Below are 18,541 nucleotides of genomic sequence, written 5' to 3' on the forward strand. Positions count from 1 at the left end.
ATATATTATCTTGAGTTTTGAAAGATATTATTTGCTGGGTATAGAATTCTAGGTTTTTAGCTTTTTGTTCTGTACTTCAAAGATGTTGGTCCGCTGTCTTTTTCTTGCACGATTTCTGAGAAGAAATTTGTCATCTCTTGTTTCCCCATATATAGCATGTGTTTCCCCCACTGGCTGCTGTTAAGATTTTGCTTATCACTGGTTTTTAGTAATTGTATTATGAAATATCTTGGTGTAGTTTTCTTCATGTTTCTGGTGTTTAGGTTCATTGAGCTTGTCAGATCTGTGGGTTTATAATTTTCATCAAATTTTGAAAATACCAGTCATATTTCTTTAACTGTCTTTTCTGATACCCTTCCCCAAACCCTTCTTTCTCCTCTCCAACTACAAGTATATTAGGCTGCTTAAAGGTTTGCCATAGCTTATTGATTCTCTTTTCTTTTTTATTTAAAAACTTTTTTTTATTTTTAGAGAGAAAAACATTTTTTTATTTTGAGAGAGAGTGTGCATGAGCACGTGCAAGTTGGGGACTGGGGCAAAGGAAAAGGGAGAGAGAATACCAAGCAGGCTCAATGCTCAGCATGGAGCCTGACACAGAGCTCGGTTCCATGACCTTGGGATCATGACCTGAGCCTAAGTCAAGAGTCAGACACTCAACCAATTGAGCCCCCTAGGCACCCCCTTTTCTTTTTAAATCCTTTTTCTCTCTATAATTCATCTTGGAAATTTCATATTGTGTGTCTTCAAGTTCACTAACGCTTTCTTCTACAATTGTCTATTCTTCTGTTAATCCCATCTAGTGTATTTTTCACCTTAGAGACTGCTTGTTTTTTTTTTTTTTAATTTTTAATGTTTTATTTTTAAAGGGGAGAGAGACAGGGTGTGAGTGGGAGAGGGGCAGAGAGAGAGAGGAAGACACAGAATCCAAAGCAGACTCCAGGCTCTGAGCTGTCAGCACAGTGCCTGACGCAGGCCTCGAACTCACAAGCTGTGAAATCATGACATGAGCTGAAGTCAGATGCTCAACCGACGGAGCCACCCAGGTGCCCCTAGAGATTGTTATTTTCATCTCTAAAAGTCAGATGTAGAAAATTTTTATAACTTCCTTGTCTCTACTTAATTTTTTCAATATATTACCATAAAATAACTGTTTTAATGTTCTTGTCTGCTAATTCTAACATCTGTGTCAGTGATTGGTTAGTTTTAGTGATGGATTTTTCTCTTAGTTGTGGGTCATATTTTTGTTTCTTGACATGCCTTGTAATATCTGATTTAATGGCAGATGCTGTGAATTTCAATTTATTGGGTGCTGAATATTTTTGTGTTTCTATAAACATCTGAATTTTTATTTGAGATGCAGTTAAATTACTTTAAAATAGTTAGATCCTTTTGGATCTTTTATTTTTTGGCAGCACCAAAGCAGCATTTAATCTAGGGCTAATTACTCTCCAGTACTAAGCCAATGCTTCCAAGTACTCTACCTCATTGAATTGGGAGGTTTCTAGTTGGCCTGATATGAATAGCCACTATTCCTGGCCCTCTGCGAATGCCCAGTACTTTTCCTTCTAATACTGAGACAGTTTGTTCTTTTCTTGACCTTGGGTGCAGGTATGCACTGATCAGCACTATTGAATTATCAAGGAAGACCCTCCGCAGATCTCTGGGATTCTCTATGTTGTTATCTTATCTCCCATATCTGAGTTGTGAACTCTAGCTGTCTTGTTTTTCTTGGACTTAGAGCTCCTGCAGTTCCTCTTTTATTGCCATGGCCTGTAAATCCTCTGAAGATAATAAGCTGGGGCAAATCTTGTTCATTTTCCATCTCTGAGGCATCATTCTCCTTCACTGCCTAATATCCAGTATCTTGAAAACTGTTGTTTTATATATTTTGTCTAGGTCCTTTTTGTTGTTGGTGGTGGTGGTGGTGGTGGTCAGGTGGGAGAGTAAATATGGTCCTTGTTATCATATCTTGGCCGGATTCAGAAGTTCCCCAAGGCTCCAATCTTCATAGTCACTTCACATTTTGAGAAGAGGAAGAGAAACATTCCGAGAGTCTATAACCAGTTGCCTCTGGTACAACCAGTCTGTAAAATGAAGTGTGACTGTTGTTTAATCTGCCTACTTAATACTTATTAAACACCCAAAATATTATAAAGGTTTGTTGTGAATAGTGATTTATAGATTGTTTGGGCCAGACTTCAGAGCTCTGGGGCTTCCTTTAAACGTGCCAGTGACATTTTCAAAACACAGGGGCCATTGATAGATTGCAAATCAGTTTTCATTCTTACTGGGTAGTCATTCTGAAAACTTGGTTCTGCTTCTACTTTTGTCATCTGGGTAAGGTTGCAATTAAGGCAAATTTACTCTCTAAAGATATTAGTACTATGTAGGACCCCCTAAAATAGGCAATTTACTGTGATTTCAGGGTTTATTTCTGGGACACTAAATACCTTTCTAGTCCAACTCCAAGCAGTGCAATGTGATTCTTGTTTATCTTATTCTTAAAAATTTATTTGAAATTTAAGGGGAAGCTCCTGCAATCATATTTGCATGGAAAGAAAAGATCAGCATTTTAATTAAAGCAAAGGAAAGAGAGGACTTAATAAAGCTGAAAATAATCATAGACTAATGAATATATTTTTAAGCACTTACTATGGGTATAGCATTTTTTTCGGCAATGCAGTGACAAAAGAATGTGTTAGCTACTTTTCATCTTTATGTACCTCTGTGAATGTCATAGATTTAGTCTTAAAAACAAGTCTTATTTAATAGTAATTTATCCCCCCACTTTTTAAAAGTAATCTCTATGCCCAAAGTGAGACTTGGAAATCTTGAACTTAAGACCCCAACTAAGATCAAGAGTCACATGCTCTACTGACAGCCAGGCAAGTGCCCCTGTTCCCCCCACCCCCCCTTTTTTTCTTAAGTTTATTTATTTATTTTTAGAGAGAGGGAGAGAATCCAACGCAGGCTCTTCATTGTCAGAGCAGAGCCTGATGGGGGGGCTCAAACTTGCAAACTGTGAGATCAGGACCTGAGCTGAAGTTGAATGCTTAACCAACTGAGCCACCCAGGTGCCCCTGTTTTCCCTTTTTTAAAATCAGTCACATGTAACTGCCCATCAAAGCTTTGGTTAACATGAAGTAATTGGTGTTATTTCAGTGTCATATAATTTCAGATAAAAACAGAGAATCTTGGGATGCCTGGCTGGCTCAGTCAAGGGAGCATGTGACTCTTGATCTCAGGATTGTGAGTATGAACCCCAGATTGGGTGTAGAGATTACTTAAAACCTAAAAAAAAACAAAAATTAAGTAAAAAACAGAATCTTGCTGGTATAGGTAACGAATAGCCTATATAATTTCTTTTAGGTTTTTTGAGATACTGAAAATAGCTTTTTCTTCTTTAATTTACTGGGACCTAGGGTGATCCAGTAAGTAGCTTACAGTTTAGTTTTGGAGATAAATATTATAAATAACAGAAAAAACAAGGTAGGACTGTTAAGTGCCACATTTGAGCGGCATAGATCCTAAGTGTTATAGGATTTTATTGTATAGAAAGGTACCTGAGCTGAGCTATCACAATCTGGACAGGTAGCTAGGACTGAGAAGTATTCTGAGGTGGGAGGCAGTATATATAAATGTTCAGTGGCCAGAATGTTGGCTGTATGTTGTGGATATTGTACAGTGAGAGACTCTTCTATCAGAGAGTAGTTGGAGATGAGGTAGGAAAAATAGGTGAGGGTCAGATCTAAGATCTTGAGTTCTTTGAATTTGTACTTTATACAGAGATGGCAGTGAAAATGAGAAGGGTCATTGAAGAGACTCTGTAATGGAGAAAGCCAAGGACCTGGTGACCAAATGTGAGGATTGAGAGGGAAGAGTAGAGGTTTTGAGTTAAGAGTTATTATTATTACAAATAGAAAAGTCAGAAGAGAGAGCTTAAATGAAGTGATGCCAAAGATCCCTGGGGCTTTTTCTAAAAATTCCCAATTTCTCTGTGTGGCTCCTGACTGGATAGCACTTTCCCTATGGTCCTTTGCCCTCAATTGTTGAGCCTGGCAGGATGAAATCAAGTTTGGAAGGGCATTTCCAGGTCATGAAGTCACCTGGCGTAATTTTTCATTTTACAGATAAGCAAATCAAAGGCTTCAGATATTGTGACTTCCCTTAAGACCACACAGCTAGGCTGGTTTCTTGCTACTGTTTTCTGAAATTCCTTCAGCAAATACTGTTGGTGAAGTGAGCCTTGTGTTTCCCCACCATAATTCAATTAGTGTTTGACATGATTTGCAAATAGTTCTTCACCTTCAAAAATCAAATATATTAATAAAGTATCTCCTTCTTAGTGGTCTGATTTTTTCCTTTATCCATACTTGTAGTAGCAAACTTCGTAGCAGTGTACTATGGGCATTAATGCCAAACTCGTTTTGAGTGTAATGAGTCTGCTCTCATGAAAAGTGCCTGAGCTGTTTGAGAAGGAATGATTAACATTAATTTAAGTCTGGAGCTATTCTTACTGAGAGTCCTTTCTAGAATTTTTTAAATGAACGAGATGTGGATGGAGATCAGTAAAGGATTTGCTTCCTTTCTTTGCTTCTCTAAACGCTATTCCTTATTCATGCATGGAACCCTAAATTCGCGTGTGACTCCTAACCTGCAGGAGAATGAGATTAGCTCATTAGCTAATGGAGCTGAAAAAGTGAACTCTTCTGCTTTAAGATGTCTCACCCAGTACTACACCTCAGCTGGAACCTGGGGAGAGCGCCTTCTCTTTTGCCTCCCAAGCCTGTTTCCTTATCTTAGCCCTTGGCTCTCTCCCTTCCCCCTTCCCCCTTCCCTTCGCCTGCATCGCGCACTTCCTTGCTTGGGGTCATGCACCCCAGGCTCCCCCTCCTTTATTTATTTAGGGCCGCGAGGCTGCATCCAGCTTGCAGCTGCGCTGCGGTCCACCGCCTCCTAAAGCCCGGGGCGGAGCTGAGTGAGCATTAGCCCCGCCCTCAGTTGTGGGCGGGGCCGGCGGCCGAGAAGGTTCCGTTTATTTGTGTGGGCGGGGCCTCCTGCGGGGGGCGGAACTAGGAGGTCGGGCCAAGGCGGGGAGGGTGGCTGGCCCAGCTGGGGGCGAGAGGCGCGGCGCCGAGACTCGTTGATTGTGGCGCAGCTGTGGTGGCGTTTCCCACTCGCTATGCGTCGGGCGAGGATCTCCGAAGGTAAGTATGGGGAAGGGTCTGGGCGTAGCGAGAGCCAGGTGGAGGTACTCCCGCGGGCGCGTTTGAGCCAGGTGTTGTTTGGAACCGCCCCTGTGCTACTTCCGTGCATAGTAGGAGCGCGTGGTACGAGTGGGCGGCCTCCTGGCGTGAACCCCCAGAGGGAGAGGCGCAGGTCTGTCTCTAGTTTTGCAGCACTTGTTCACGGCATTAGCTCCAGGACAGAAAGCGTTTGCGTTGCTCTACACACCTCCTCCCCAAATCTCGAGAGACCTCAGGTACTGAGGTTTTTGTGTTCTTTAAAATGCATTTCTAGTTCGTGGTTCACGACTGGAGGAGAAAGTCGATAGTGAACTTGTAGTGCAGCTTTATTTTGACTTCATGTTAGTCAGTTTGCAAGAACTGTAAGAGTGCAACTGGTAATGGGACTGTTATTTAAACAAGAGCTCCAGGGTTTACATAGGCAGCGTATTGTGGAGATTATTGTGGAGTATTTGAAGCTAGAATGCCTGAGTTTGAATCTACCTGTTAATTGTGAAAAGTTGGGCAGTTTGCCAAATTCCTCTATGACTTTGTTTCTGCATACATAAAATGAGGATAATGATAGTTCCGTCCTTATAGGATTGTTATGAGATTAAATCAGTTAATACTTAGTTCCACCTGGCGCATAGCCCACACTAACGTTGGCTGTTTTTATTATGCATTCAGATGGGCTTTAATCTAACAAAGCCGTCAACACCGGAAAACCTTTCCGCAGAGTTGTTGATAGAAATGCTTGCAGATTCCTTTGGAATTTCAAAGGCTGAATCCCACCATAAGGTCTCATTATTTTTCTCATTTACCAGAGATGTGATCATCCACCTGGTTTCAAATCTAATCCACTCTCAAATGATAAAGAAGCCTTAAGAGTCTTGAAGGCTGTTCTTAAACGGGGATGAGAAAAGGCAGCACTTGCAGAGTGTAGCCTCATTTTAAACACCAAGCTCTGGCAGGTTTGTTTAAAAGAAGGTCGTATCACTTTTACACAGAACTGACAAGTTGTGTTACTTGGGACGGGTGCTTATTTGTACTATTATTGGAAAAGGAGGTAAACCAGAGTACCCAAATATATAAATAAACTAAACATCATAGGAACCATAACTAGCCACCTAGAATCTCAGATCGAAAGGAATGTGAAAAATCACAACAGCTGCCCTTTACAGATAAAGATGAGGCCCCAGGACCCAGAATCAATAAAAGGCATAGCTTAGACTAGAATTCAGCTCTTCTGAACAATAAATTATAAAATCAAAGAATGATACTACTTCTGGTTTCGATAATTATACTATTTTTATTTTTGACAGTTTTATGGTGCTGTGAATGGTTTTCCTCTCTGTAGCATCCTCCTTGGTAGCTTAATTGCATGATTCATAATCATTCTTTAGCACCTTTGATTTAAATCTCAAGTCTCAAAATTGCTACATCAATGATTGCTTTGAGAACAAGATGGTTGTCTTCTTAAGCTTTGTATAAACATGTTCTAACAGTGCTTTGGTTTTGTTGTTTTAAAATGTAGTCTTTTTCTCCCATGTAGGGAACATAAACAGCCAGTATAAACAAATTGACCTACTAGGCAGTTTGTTATCACTGTGTTACTGGTGAAGTTTTCTTGATTGGGTAGGATAGAGTCAGGAAGTGGAACACTGAATGCTAGCCCAAGAAAATAGGACTGGGTCACCAAAGAGATATACTGCAATTGCTGCTGACTTCAAAAGCATCATAGGGTGACTGTTTGAAGATACTGGTGTTTACTTGCTGACTCCTCTCAGGCTTCTTGCGTAGTTCACTCCCTTACCTCTAGGTATTTGTTTAGATGTCACACTCTCAGTAAACCCTCCCAATTAAAATTCCGTACAACCCCGTTCTTCCTGTAATATATATTTATCTCTTTATTTACTTGTTCATTATCTCTTGTCTGCCATTAGAGGGTAAGTTCCATGAGGGCTGGGGTACTTGCCAGTTGCATTCACTGCTGTGTCTTAGGTCCCTGGAAACAGTGCCTGGCACCAGAAGGTGTTAGATGTGTGCATCTGATGCAGACATTTTCAGCTAAGGCTAGTAATTACTTAAGCCAATTCACTGTCATTTTGCCCTGCTCTCCCCTCCACCCAATTCTAGTTATTTCTAGGAAATAACCTAGGAATAAAACCTTGTTACCTAGGAATAAAACCTTGAGGCAGTGTTAATGCCTCCTTCTACCTGGCATTCCACATGCAAATAGCAATTGACTAATTTGTCCTGTCAATTTTTTGCAAACTTGCCATTCTTATTGTTGCCAAACCCCTCTTTCTTCAAGCCCTCCTCTATTTCATTCCATTTTCTACACCTATAGCCTTTCAGGTTCCCTTTTCAAATGCCTTTACATCTTCATCTAGAGAATTAAATCCAGAGTGAGAAGCCTGGCATTCAGAGTTCTCTTTGTGATCTCAAATGCACTTTTCTAGCCTCTGTCTCCTATATGTAAGAAAAGTGATTTCTAATTTATGCTTGTAAATATGAAAATAAAATAAGGCTTTAATGATAATGCCCTGTAAAAGCACAAAGTGAATGTTGTTTCTTGACTGTTTCTCTTTCTGTTTTTATGGAGTGAGTCTTTCCCTGCAAGGAGGCAGGAATTCAGACAAATGGGACGAATGGCTATTCCCTATTTGTTCTGAGGACTTTGGCTGCCCTTTCTGCTTTGAGTGCCCGGCCTTCAGGTTCTTCCTTCACCACCACCCCAGAAACCTAGATAAGTTCAGTTGGAAGTGGTTTTATTCTTTCTCTGAATTCTAGAAGCTTTTATACATTTTTTAAAGTTTATTTAATTTTACAGAGAGTGCACGCGCGCGTGCGCGAAAGTGGGGGGGAACAGAGAGAGAGAAAGAGAATCCTAAGCAGGCCCCGTGCTGTGAGCACAGAGCCTGATGCTGGTCTATCTCATGAAGCAGGAGATAATGACCTGAGCCGAAATCAAGAATTGATGCTTAACTGACTGAGCTACCCAAGTGCCCCTAGAATCTTTCCATACTTTGAGAGAATTTATCACAGTCTACTTTGAATTGTAATTCTTTGGGCATTTATCTTTTTCTTTTTTGCTACATACAAGCTCCTGGAGGACAAGAATCATACACACACAAATTCTAGTTCCTTTTTTTAAGAAAAAATAAGACACTCACTTCTTTGTTTCTTTAAATAAAGATGAACTTAAAGTTCTATTTTATAGGTCTTTAAATCATTAAATATTGAGCTTCAGTCACTTCTACAGTATGAGTAATTAAGAAAGAAGGCAGGGTGAAATTTAGTACTACATAAAAAGATCCAAATGAAGATAATATCTGGATTCATAAGGGAAGAGCTGTAGGGAGAGCAACATATCCAACACCCACATAGCTGGACAGGCAGAAGTTTAAAAAGATACACAAACTCACTCAGGAAACCATTAGGACAAGACAGTTTATGGAGCAACATCAGCTTTGGATTTTTCTTGTGGGGAATTACTTCTAAGCTTTATTTTGTTTTTGCATCTCTGTGCACAAATAATACTGTCTCCCTGCTTTGTTTTCTGTGCTGGATAAGACTGAACATTTTCTCTTCCTCTTTCTGGCCTGAAAGTAGTTACCTTCTTTCCTTTCATTGTTTAAACTAATAAAATGTTCATACTTTTTTCTTATTTTCCTGGTATATGGAGATGACACATGCCAGAAGCTTTTTGTTCTTCAGAGAAAGGTGATAGATATATAACTTGAATTTATCTACTGTTAGAAGCTTTTGGTTTTATTTGATATCAGCATGTGGTTTAATATATTTTGTTTCATTTCATTACAGACATATCCTTGCACATACTCCAATTGCGTGAATGCTTTTATTTTACTTGTGACTTTTTCTCCTAAATTAAAACTTGTCTCTCTAAAGTCTACAGACATTTCTGAAATTTAATTTTTTCTCTTATTGCCTCTCAAACCTAAACTGGAGTTTACCCATTGTAGGGCATGCATTAGCCTAACTTACTTTTTTTGTTGATTTTGAGTACTTTTAGGTGTCGACTAAATTTATTTTACCACTCCTAGGATGAAGCTGTGGTTTCTGTTGGTAGAAAGAGTTGGTAGGGAAAATATATATATATAAGTCACAATTTTTTAAATGTTAGAACTTTAAGGTAAAATGTTGCTTATATTTTTACTAATAAATAGCTAATATAAGGTCAGGATTTAAAGCTAATGTGTGACAATTTATTGTTTAAGTGGTACTGTGATTTAAATATTTTTTAATTTTGATTCTAAGTTTTGTCCTTTGGGAAATTTCTTATGTGCTAACCAGTAAAGCTTTACTGTCAGAAAAAGAATCTTGAAACCAAATATTTGCTTTGGAGTAAGGTTTCCTTTATCACACTGTATAAGCATCTGTGTTTATCCTGAGTTTTCCTTGTTTTTAAAAAGCCTGGTTAAGGGTGCTTATCAGATAGGACCATTCATACAAATAGTAAAAGTTGTGGCAGAGCCTAATTACATATCTCTAGCACATGGTTAACACTTTGTGTCTGTTAAATAAATAAATCTATGCTTTTCAGGAGGATTTTGTTAAGATACTGTAGCATATTAGTGTATTTAATAATGGAATTGATCTAAGGATGCCTGGGTAGCTCAGTTGGTTAAGCATCCAGTTCTTGATTTCACCTCAGGTCATGATCTCAGTTTGTGGGTTCAGGCCCCGCATTGGGCTCAGTGCTGATGGTGTGGAACCTGCTTGGGATTCTCTCTCTCTCCCTGTCTGCTTGCTCTCTCTCAAAATACACCTTAAATTAAAAAAAAAAAAAAAAAACGGAATTGATCTAGTAAAGAGGGAGAAATTGTTGATTCAGGAGACTGATTTAGGAATGATGATCTGTTGGTTACTTTGAAGATCTCGCACACTTTAGCATATTGGAATTTTTACAAACTCCCTCCACCTGTTTGTTGAAAGAGTAAATTGAATATGTATCAATAAGTGTGTAGCAGTACATAAGTCACAATATCTACACTCTGGTCATGGAGGTTCTCAATAAATAACATGCAGTCTTAGATGATTATAAATGCTAAAATGGAAAGAACCAGGATGATGACAAGATTCCTTTGGGAAAGGAGCACTGTAGTTAGGGTGGTCTTGAAGGCTTGTTGCAGGAAGTGGCATTGGAACAAAGACCTCATTGGGAAGAGGGGGCACAGGTACAAGAGATGAGGTGGGAGAGTGCTCTGTGTGTGAGAACTAGGAAGTGGGCTGTTCCTACGGGAGCCTAGTAAGTGGTGGGTTAGGAGGCACTGGTGGGATGCCACTGAAGAGGTAGGAAAAGGTTAGACCATTCAGGTGCTTATAGGCTGATAGCAATAATTCAGAGTTTGGATTCTAAGAGCAGAGGGAAGCAATGGAAAGGGTTTAAGCAATGGGATGAAATTATCAGGTTTATAGGGATTAAGAAAATGACCCTGCCTACTGCAGGAATGAATAATGGATTGCAGGGGGTTAGAGAAGAAGTGGATATGTCAGGTTGGAGGTTCTCTAAAGATACTATGAAATGCGATATTGATTGTTGTCTTTTTGGGGAGGGGGTGGTAGTTGTTTTGTTTTTGGTTCCTCCTCGGTTCTCCCAATTTCCCCAGCCAGAACAAGGCTTCCTAGGGCCTGCAGTATTTTACCACTGCTAGTTCTGTATAAAATTCCACGTTTGTTTTCTCGTGCCTCATATAATCATCCATCCACCCATCACTCTGCCAGTGATCACAGTTGTCCAGGAATCATCCTTGGAAGTGTTCTGTATTCCCACCTTTTGGAAGATACATTGGGAATGTGCCTTCCAATGGAAAAGCTTGGGATTCCAGGAAGAGGGCAGGTGTTCTGGCAATGGGGAGTCCAAGACAGTGACTTGAGGAGCCTGAGAAAGAGCAGAGCATTGCAGTTGCACTTAACATCCCTACCCTGTCAGTTCTGGAACCAGTGGAGGGACATGTTATCAGTTGGAGCAAATTTAGGACCTTCTTCCTTATCCTGGCAGCTTTGAGTCTAGTACTGGAGAACAGGACTGTCAGCTGTTACTTTTACCTCATTCAGTCCTTTTTTAAACTATCTGTATTAAGTGAGCTAGTTTCAGAGAACCAACAGACTCCTGTAACTTTTGTCAAGGTTTTTGGATACTCCTGTCAAGGTGTTGGTCACAGATTATTTTTCTGTGTTGTGTCCCAACATTGAATACTCTACACATATTTTATTTCTAATTCTTTTATCACTTTTTAAAATCACTTTTATCTATCAAGAAACAATAAATAGAAGGTACCTCAAATAAGAAATGTGATAAACTTTGGAAAAACTAGGACTGCTTTGTGATTATAGAGTGAGGGAAAAATCAAATGGGGGTGGAGTGGGAATTAGAGGAAGGATATATTAGGAAGGAAAACAGGAAAAGTTGTAACTGATTCATCATGTTGATATGTGTAGGGAGAATGTTACTATGCATCTTCCATTGGCACATCCTATTAGATTTTTAATCTGTTCTGCAGTGAATTTAATTTATAGATGTGACAAAGATGTGCTTTGTTTCTTTTGGATGTGTTTGGAGCTAGTATTCTGAGAGGCAGAAATAAACAGATACAGATTATGTACTATTACAGTAGGCTTTCAATAAAGTAACTAATTAGGAGTAAGAATTTCCTAAGGTCCTTTTAATGTGGTTTAAAATGAAACCCAACTTTCTTGGCCTGTCTTCTCAGGAATAATTCTTGCCCCCACCCCCATGCGATTCCTTTTCGTATTCTCTGGGCCAGTCCCCATTTTCCAAACCAATCCCAATGTATATGGATTTTGTTTTGTCTCTTCCTTTGTCAGTTCCCTCCTAACAAGGTTTCCAAACACCCACCACCCAGTCCTTGTCCCCCTGCTGGAGGAAATTTGTAGCTCTTCCAGGTCTGATTCCTGCCATTTGAAACAGGATTGTTCTTAATTTCCCTTTATGACTTGGTGTGAATCACTGAACTCCTCTCTACTGTGTTAGTTAAGAGTGGTTTCTGATACTTATAAATGTATCTATCTCATAACTTGGGTAGGGTCTACTAGTCAGTACCAAACAGTACCCGTGATGTGTGAAAGAAACAGGGTTAAGAACTTTTCTGCTTAGGGGTACCTGGGTAGGAAGTTAAGCATCCGACTTTGGCTCATGTCATGATCTCGTGGTTGGTGAGTTTGAGCCCCACATCTGACTTTCTGCTGTCAGCACAGAGCCTGCTTTGGATCCTCTGTCTCTCCCCTGCTTGCACACATGTGCACACTTGTGCACGCACTTGCTCTCAAGAATAAACACTTAAAAAACAGAACTTCTCTGCTTAAATTTAGAGGTGAAAGCAGAAGAATCTTTGAATTTTCTCTAAAACATATTTTTGGCTGTCTGAAACAAAGTTGGACAAGATCCAGGACAGTAATTGCATAAAATGGACAAAAAGATGGGCATGATGATGAAGGAAAAAATGCTTTAAAAAAAGCTTAACTAATGTTAACTATACTGGAATTGAAGTAAAAGGCTTATTTTTTTTTTAAAGAAGCCTGTCTATTTTAAGTAGTATTTGTCAACAAAGTTTTATGATGTTCAATGAATTTGGACAGTTTTCTATCATGGTGTTTCATCCATATTTCTACTTTTTACAGCCCCCCCCAAAATGAAATCTATTCATGCTTAAAAAAAGAAACAACCTTCCCTTTCTCTTCAAAAAACCATATCTTGTGATAGCATCCTTTCTTGTGTCATCCTTATTTCATAATTTAGCCCACGATTGTCCTTGTGATGGGGCCAGTGCTCAGAACCTGCTCCGTACCACACTGGTAGTTATTGACGTTCTGATGTTTTAAGAAGATGGGCCACTCCTGACACAGTGCTCCACAAACCTGACCCCTCCTGGTGGCAGAATCAGAAAACTGCTTTTCCTATGCCAAGGCTTTCTTTCTGTAACCTGAGAGCTGACGGACACTTGGTATTTTCCTCTCTTCAACCCGTATCTCCAAAGGTAATTTAGAAGAAGGGAATGCCTGCAGTAGTGTTATAAGAAATTGAGAGTGTGTGCACACCAGGCTCTGAGGTCAGAGCTATGTTCACATTACAGTGCTGCCATCCAGAGTTGTGTGAGGATGTGGACCTCAGAGCCTAGGTTCCTTCATCTGTAAAATGGAGATGAAGATACTTGCCTCATGGGCTTCTTTGAGGAGAACGTGATGGGTTAGATGTGAGCACTTAAAATAGTGCCTGGCATTAGTACTCAGTATATACTAGTGTCTTCACCTCCACATTATTGATATCTTGGGCTAGATAACTTTTGTCCTGTGCATTGTAGGATGTTTAGCATCATCCTTGACATGTAGCCACTAGCAACCCCCCAAGTTGTGACAACCGAGGATATCCCCAGACATTGCCCGGTCTCCCCCTGAGGAGAACCACTATATAAGTATAATAATTTACTAGCTGTTAGATTACTTTTGCCAAACACTGTCCCTCTTAAAGTCTGGCTGGTCCCCAAAAGTTCTTTTCTCATCTGACCACTTCTTTTTGTCATGTTGGACTTGTCTGAGTTTGTCATGTTGGGCTTGTCATCACTGGATGAAGATTAAGGTTAGTTCTTCCATTCTGGGTTAGTATCTGAACTTAGGCTCATTAGAACCGCATGATCTAGCCTTAGGCCAGCCAGCTGCCCTTGGGAACCAATCTACAAGACTTTATTGTGACTCTGCAGCAGAGTGAAGGCAGATTCTTTTCCTATTCTTCTTTTGAAAAGCTTAACATACATATCTATGAACCTCCCCCCAAATTCCAAGTTTTATTCCCACATGAACAACATAGCTTTTTGTTCTATTCTTTTTAGTTGTGGGGGTTCTTGTATCAGTCATCTTCTCATTTTGTTTTATTTGCCTGCCTGGCCATAAGATGATTTTGCAGAATTTTAATTGCTTCAGTTTCACAGAATAGACATAGATTTAATGTAAAGTAATAGCAGGGTTGCTTTTTCATAGTTTCATTCCTGACCTCTTAAGAATAAGTTTATGAGCCTTCTTCATTGATCTCCAGAGGACTCTTTAGAGCATATATGTGTTAGATAGAGGTAGTGTGGTATAATGGGTAAAAGTCCTGAAGTTCAAATCCTGGCTCCACCACCTGGGGCAGGTTACCTCCTCCCTTTATGCTTTGGTTTTTCCTTGATTTTCCTGTCAGTAAAGCTTTTGTGAGCTGACTTGTAATAAGCTTAGCCACTGAATATTAAATATTGTGAGGTTACTAGATTGATTTAGCTTGAAGGGAAGGAACACCTTACTTAAGGTGAGGCAGTGTGGTATAGCAAACAAGTATATACAGGTTTTGGAGGTAGTCAAATTTGGACTTGAATCCTAGCCCATTAACTCGATAGTAGCTTGGGCAAGTGATTTCTTTCTTCTTGTTGTTATTTGCAGAGGGAGGGGCAGGGAAGTGATTTAATCTCATTTTTTTCTTCACAGCAGCATTTTCATTTCCCAGTGTATGATTTTAGCTCCCTTTTTCCAGAGAAAATTGAGGCAGACAAGGGTGATTTCTTTCAAACTTCTACTCCCATACCTGCCTGGCTTTATTTTTAGTTAGGCTGAGAATATATGGCAGTCTGCATCTGTGTCCCTTGTCTGTGCTTGCATGGTGTACCAGGCATACATGTAACATCACCCTATCACCCTTAGCCAACTATTGAAATTTTTATATTGCTTATCATTCTTTCCCATGAGGTAAGTTCTTTGCAGGTAGGATTTTCTCTCTGTCTTTCTATTACTTAATGCATAATGAGTGCTTAATAAGTGTCTGTTGAACAAAGGAATAAAAACTTATTTTAAACAAATTGCTGTGTATTAGATCCAATTTATTGACTACTACACAGAGCTAGGTCTTTTACACTTATCTCGAATTCTTAAAACAACCGTATGAAGTAGCTGTTGCTAGCCTCATTTTCTAGATTGGGAAACTAGGGCTCAGATAATTTAATCTTGTCCAAGGACTTGAGAGAGAATTACAGCATTTCATCCACATAAGAGTTGTAGTCACAGGAGAGAAGATCATCTCTCAGGAGTTTTTGGCCTTAGAGAGAGGAACACAGTAGCTATCAAACTGCAGTCTGCTCAGGAGGGAGCAAGATGAGCAAATACATGTCATTATCCCCCTTTGTCTACTCCATACCATGCCAGTGCCTCTCTGGATGAAGTCAACCACTGCTAGAGGCAAAGGGAGCCTATAAGGTGCAGGCTATAGAGGTCTTTGTCCTGGAGCATGGAGCACGGTGGAGATGAGTCTGGAAAGACAAATCAAGAATAACCAGCAGAGTCCTCCCTTTCTGTCCCTTAGTAGTCCCTCTTATACTTTGGGCATAAAACTCTTGTTCCTGACTCAGGGGAAACACAAAGACCTGTCACTCACTGCATCCAGTTCATTCATACTCCCACCTAAACCACTGCTAGTGTTCATAGAAGGGAGCAGAGAAGAAAACTAAAATAAAACAAAAGTACTATAGTCTCTGCATCTGTAGCTAGTTTTTTGGCTCAAGTTGGTAGCTAGTATATGCTCCCCTACCCTCTTGCAACATCTTAGCTGGTCATAGTTGTTTACTGGTAGGGTACCCCAAACCTTCATTCCCACAGGATCCAAGTCTGTAGTAGTGGCATTTTTAAAAAAAATTTTTTTTAATGTTTATTCACTTTTGAGAGAGTGATAGAGAGCATGAGTGGGTGAGGGGCAGAGAGAGGGAGACACAGAACTTGAGCCAGGCTCCAGGCTCTGAGCTCTCAGTCACAGAGCCCAGTGTGGGGCTCGAACACACAAACCATGAGATCATAACCTGAGCCGAAGTCGGATGCCCAACTGAGTGAGCCACCCAGGCGCCCCTGTAGTAGGGTCATCTTTATTGAGTTGGCAGCAGTTTCCCATTGACTAGTACTGTTGGACATGGCCCACTGAATCTCCTCAATTCAGATGTCATTCTCCTCCCCACACTATAATGGCATCCAAGTTTCCTCCTGGAAATTCAAATCAGTCACTTGGAGAGTAACCACTCTCTTATTAGGTTGGGTGGCTTAATGAGCCACAAATGGCTAGTGGGTAGGCTTAGCTTTCAATTTAATAGGGCTAGACTATTCCTTGGTGAAAGCGTTCTTCCACCAAACCCAAGTTTGCAATGGAAGGCAAAAATTCCTTAGAGATAACGCTGAGTGGAGCCATTCTTAGTTCCTGACCCACATATTTTGGCTGTGTGAGAGATAGAACCATATGTTGGTTCTGGGTATAGCACATATACCATATCCAGCCCCAGTGTCACAGGGTATTTGCTCGCAGGTGCTAGAGCTGAGCCTTCTGTAGCCATTCCACTGCCCTTTCAAGCAGCTGCTTCTAAGTGAAGAGATACATGGTAAAAAGAGCACATTCTGTGGCTCTGAGCCTATTGTTATACTTCGTGGCTCTAAATGTGTGCCTTGGTCTGACGTGATGTTGTATAGGATTTTATGACAGTGAATAAGGCCTGCTGTAACCAAGGATGGTGCATCTGGTCGGAAGCATTTCAGGCCAGGAAGGCAACTCTGGCTTCTGTGAGGACAGATGTTGTCCCATGTGGCTGTCTGTTCCCCCTGTGGGATTGTGCCATAGTGGGGATCAGTGTTGGTTTTTGCTGTTGAGGTTGGGCACTCAGCACTGACAGAAGCTAGATCATTATCAGTGCAAGGAAGGCCATATTATTGAGCCCCTCTATGCCCTTTTATCTGTATGGGGGCAGGAGGTACATGGGAGATGTCTGTAACTTCCCCTCAATTTTGCTATGAGCCTTAAACTGGTCTGAAAAATAGTGTTAATAAAATATATAATAGAAGAAAATTTAATGTCTTGAGAGGGAATGTGGTATAGTGTCGTGTTAAATCACAGATTCTGGAGTGAGGCATTACTTCAAATTCTGATTCCACCAACTTCCTGCTTCATGACTTCAAGCAATTACTTAGCCTCATTAAATGTCTGTTTGTTCACTTATGAAATGAGAGTGACCATAGTATCTTCCACAGTTACTGTGAAGATTGTATGTTAGCCCAGTCCTTGGCATATAGTAATAATCATCACTATTATTATTGCTATTAAAATATAAAGTTTAGGGGCACCTGGGTGGTTCAGTTGGTTGGGCGAACGACTTCAGTTTAGGTCATGATCTCATGGTCTGTGGGTTTGAGCCCCACATCAGGCTCTGTGCTGACAGCTCAGACCCTGGAGCCTGCTTCAGATTTTGTGTCTCCCTCTGTCTCTTCTCCTCCACCCATTGTGTTCTCTCTATTAAAAATAAATAAAAATTAAGAAAAAAATTTAAATATAAAGTTTAAAAAGTTTATAGAGTAGTATGTTCCATCATTTTAACACACACAGGCACACATGTACACAGTAATACAGATATGTAAAGACTTCTCACACCTATGTATGTTTATAGGCACATAGAAAAAAAAAGGAATATATGCAAAATAATAATTGGTTGTACATGTCTGTTGTGTACTAAGATGATGTATATTTTTCTTTGTGCTTTTCTATACATTTCTATTTTTATGATTATTTTTGTATTCAAATGGCAAGTTACTTGTTACGAATTATAAAGTGACCCAAGGAGGTAATTTGGCCAAATTTCATCACATAGAAACATAGTTTTTAGTCTAGGGTTAGTCAATCCTTGTTGATGAAATCAGGGAGTATACCACTATCAGCCTGTATAGTATTTTTGGGAACTGAGGGTGCATTCAGTCAGGTACCATTGCAGTTCTGATACTAGGTTTATATTGATGATGGTGGATATCAAGGTCAACAAAATGAAGTATATTGTCATGGAGCCATGCAAAGACAGTGCCCAAAGACTGAACCTGAGTACTCCAGAAACTGAGTGACACTGATAGGACATCATTCAGGAACCTTCTGTATTTAAGCATCAAAAGCAAGCAAAGAAGCTTAAGCCATGATTCACAGCACCAAAATGTGTGAATTGCTTCCGAAAGAGTGATTTCATTTTCTCAGATATCTGCACTTCTTCAGAATTTCTGATCCCATGGAGTTCAGGTCAGGTCACAGTGGAAAAGAAGTCCAACTTTTCTTTGAGGTCTAATAGATTGATTGTCTTAGGATGCTCATGAATTCCTAGAAGTCTTAGATCTGAGTTGGGTAAATACCTTTAACAACTTTCTGGTACTCAGTTGTCTTAGCTGGTTAAAGTCTAACTTTCACAGTCAACTTCCACTCCTTCCAAGTAACCCATAAATTGTCAAAGGTCAAAGGTATTAGA

General features: G+C 40.0%; 1 protein-coding gene across 6 annotated transcripts in view; it reads left to right on the top strand.

Moving 5' to 3' along the window:
• Positions 1-18,541, top strand: part of LOC122210693 (serine/threonine-protein kinase Sgk3) — a 144,210-nt gene that overhangs the window by 52,104 nt on the left and 73,565 nt on the right. For 3 of the 6 annotated variants that reach the window (XM_042923518.1, XM_042923519.1, XM_042923514.1), the window contains exon 1: positions 5,060-5,207. The exons of the other annotated variants lie outside the window; for them this stretch is intronic. The gene's annotated coding sequence lies outside the window, so the exon portion shown is untranslated. Of the gene's footprint in view, positions 1-5,059; positions 5,208-18,541 lie in introns of those variants that run through there. 6 annotated transcript variants of the gene reach the window in all.

The sequence above is a fragment of the Panthera leo genome, chromosome F2 (assembly GCF_018350215.1).
Source record: "Panthera leo isolate Ple1 chromosome F2, P.leo_Ple1_pat1.1, whole genome shotgun sequence".
NCBI lineage: Eukaryota > Metazoa > Chordata > Mammalia > Carnivora > Felidae > Panthera > Panthera leo.